Here is a 3,827-nt window from a genome sequence, read left to right on the forward strand (position 1 = left end):
CCGAATTATTTTAAAGATATTCACATTATCTTCCCACTCTTGAGGATAATCCTGAATAATTTAAACCAACAGGTGCACAGAATTGCCCTCTAGACTGTTATTAGTCCACTCATGAGTACATGGTCTAAGTTGGGCCTATCCCACTGAAGGGAAGAAATTATAGTCTTGCTATAGGTCGTCTTAAAACAATAAGGAGAATAAGATTTAGGATGAAATCACTGCTAAGATGGAATAGTGGGGAGATGGAAAGGTCATTGGTCCTTGATGACACAATTGAGCCCTGATGATCCCACCTAAGTTCCCAAATATGTGAGATAAAGAAGTTCATGTGTTTAAAGCCAGAGATTCCTGTTACTTTGAACCAAAACCAAAATTTAGACCATAAGTCTAGTTTGCTCTCTACAGTCAAAAATCAAGCTCCAATTATATGCTAGCTACAAAGCATACATATTCTTAAGAAGGGTTTGGTTAAAATGTAATGGACGTATATAGTAGAAGAGTATGTAGTTATTAAAAACAATAAAATAGCTATCATCTGGAAAGAAGATCAAGTTAAGTGACAGGCAAAGAAAAGAACAGTGTGTGTATTTTGATAATATTTCTATAAAAATTATATGTATAATGCATTTTAGTGAATATTTCTATATTAACTAGAAACTGTTACAGTGTGATGCATGGCTGGAGACAGAGTTGGAAGGAGGTCTACTTTTCATGGTATACTGCTCTGTTCCTTTTGAATTTTCTACCAGGTACTTGTCCTATCTAGTCAACACATAAACAAAAGTAAAATTGAGGTAAAGATTAAAACCAAAAGGGTGAAAAAATATTCTGTTAACATTTTGAATACTTCAGATCATAACTCTTTAAAAAAAAGTGCCAATGGAACACTTATCAAGAGTTATCATATGTTAGTATACAATTATTTCAAGTAACTTAAAATATGCCTATACAGGCTCAAAGCGTTTCTTGTTTTTGTCTTTTTTTTTTTTTCTTCCTCACATAACAAGAGGTCTAGATGAAAAAAGTAACTGATGCTGGTTCAAATCTCAAGATTTCACAATAGATTTCTTCTGTGATTTTCTTAGCGTTTCTTTCAGGGTTGTAATATGGCTGCTGTTGCTATTGGCATAACATCTACATTCAAAGCAAAAAAAAAAAAAAAAAAAAAACCCAACAACAATTAAAAATGAGTTGGGGAGGAGATGGATTTTTTTTTTTTCCAAAAAGGAAACCCTTAGCAGGAAACAGACTGCCTTTCTGGAAACAGGTCTTCTGGACCCCGCAGCTGAAATTGGTAAGGGAAGGGGCAAGAAACTGGGTCAACTAACCAATATTGTTCACTGACTTGTGAGATCAAGAAAAAGATCTCATTAAATTTTAAAAAGCAGAAATTATGCAAAACACATTTTTGCAACACATTATCATTGAAATATAAGTTCATATGAAATGTCAAAAGAAAGAAAGAAAATTTTCCAGCATTGAAAATTAAAAACAGTGTCCTAATTAGCTCTCTGGTCAAAGAAGAACACTCTTCGATTGCAAACTCTTTAGAAAATCGTTATAATGAGGATACTATATACAAATCTCTGGTGAATTACTAGCATTATGCTCAGCTGAACCACTAAAGTCCTAAATATGTCACTAATAAACAAGAATAAGTGAAAAAATAGTGAATCTATTCTAAATGTTGGATTAATTTATTTTTATATTTCTAGGGAAAGCAAGGGGCTGAAATTCAGTGATTAATAGAAATTATGAATTAGAAAAATGAAAAACAATAAATGGAGAGAGACTCAAATTTACTTATTTTAAAAATCAATAAAATAGACAAACTTCTGACCTTATTATTACATCATAATCTAAACTTTTAAAAAAATAGAGAAAAAACAAAAACATACAAAATTTTTTAATAAATAGACTTCTGCCTATCCATGTCAAATTGAAAACCTATTATATCTCATTTCCTTGAAGTTTTACTAAAATTCAATAAAGTAATAAATTATTAATCTATAAAGAGAAAGAGAAAATAATCTATAAAGATTTTTAAGCCACAACAGAGTAATAGTGATGCCAGCCATTATTTGGAAGCTAGGAAGCATTTGTTAAAAAACAAAACAACACACAACAAAAACAACAACAAAACCTTTGAGAAAACAATCGAGGTAAGAAATGGAAAATAAGAGAAGAAAGGGTAAGAATTAGGGATAACTGATAAAACATGCATAACATCAGGTGAGTGTTCCAGAAATAATGAACTGGGAAAATGGAGAAGAGAAAATTATAAAGAATTAATTAAGCAATATTTCCAAGAATTGAAAGATCAGAGTCCACAAGATTAATTAATTGCCCAGATTATTGATTTAAAAGAGGCCTATCTAGAGCTCATCACTATGAAGAGATAAGGCAAAGAGTGTTGGAATTTTCAAAAGCAATACTGGAAACTAGAGGACAACAGAACTCTGACTTGAAAATTCAGAAGGATATAGTGTCACTCTAGAATTATATATCCAGCCCACATAGCAATCAAACACAAACATGGCATAATACACATTTTTTGGTATTTAAGTTTTCAACAAAAAGAAAAAGAAAGAAAAAAGAAAAGGAAAGGAAAGGAAAAAGAAAAGAAAAGAAAAAAAAGAAGGAAGGAAGGGGAAAAGACGGAAAGAGAAAAAAATAAGAAGGGAATTAAACTTCTATGCATTTTTTTTCCTCAGGAATTTGCTAGAGGATGTGCTCCACCAGCATGATAAATGTTTGATGAATTAGTGGTTCTCTATTTCTTTCTTTTTTTTTTTTTTGATTGAAGAGCTATTTGCCCAAATGAAAAAAAGTATTTGCATAGACAAATCGGTTTCCAGGAATTTCCAGAAGTAAACAGTGACATTATTTATTAGGGTTTGCTTTGTTTTGTTTTGTTTTGCATTATCCTCCTGGACAAAGTTATTTGGACAGATAGGGTCTCAGTTCTTAATCTTGATAATTAAGCTGGGTGGACATAGACTGCCTCAATATTTCCTCCCTTCCTCCCCTCTCCCATCCTCTGTCCCTTACTTTCTTCCTTTCCTCCTTCCATCCTTTTTTTGTCTTCCTCCCCTGTTTCCTTTATTTCTTTAGACTGCCCTCCTAGGGCCCTCCTTCCTCTTTCTCTTGTCTGGTTGACAGTTCTCTGTGCTTGTAGCATTGTCGAGATTCTAGGACATCTTTTTGTTACTATCTGGTATTGGATCCTAATGTTTGCTGGGGCTTCCTTTTACATCCTTCTGGTGGAGCACATCCTCTAGCAAATTCCTGAGGGAAAAAAATGCATAGAAGTTTAATTCCTATTCAACATAGTACTAGAAGTCCTTGCAACAGCAATCAGACGACAAAAAGGGATCAAAGGTATCCAAATCGGCAGAAGAAGTCAAAATGTCTCTCTTCGCAGATGACATGATACTCTATATGGAAAACCCAAAAGAATCCACTCCCAAACTATTAGAAGTTATAGAGCAATTCAGTAATGTGGCCGGATACAAAATCAATGCTCAGAAATCAGTTGCATTTCTATACACGAATAATGAGACTGAAGAAAGAGAAATTAGGGAATCCATCCAATTTACAATAGCACCAAAAACCATATGTTACCTTGGAATTAACTTAACCAGAGACGTAAAGGATCTATATTCTAGAAACTAAAAATCACTCTTGAAAGACATTGAGGAAGACATAAAAAGATGGAAAAATATTCCATGCTCACGGATCGGTAGAATTAACATACTTAAAATGTCCATGCTACCCAGAGAAATCTACACTTTCAATGCTATCCCGATCAAAATACCGAGGACATT

The sequence above is a fragment of the Ailuropoda melanoleuca genome, chromosome 18 (assembly GCF_002007445.2).
Source record: "Ailuropoda melanoleuca isolate Jingjing chromosome 18, ASM200744v2, whole genome shotgun sequence".
In the NCBI taxonomy this organism is placed as follows: Eukaryota; Metazoa; Chordata; class Mammalia; order Carnivora; family Ursidae; genus Ailuropoda; species Ailuropoda melanoleuca.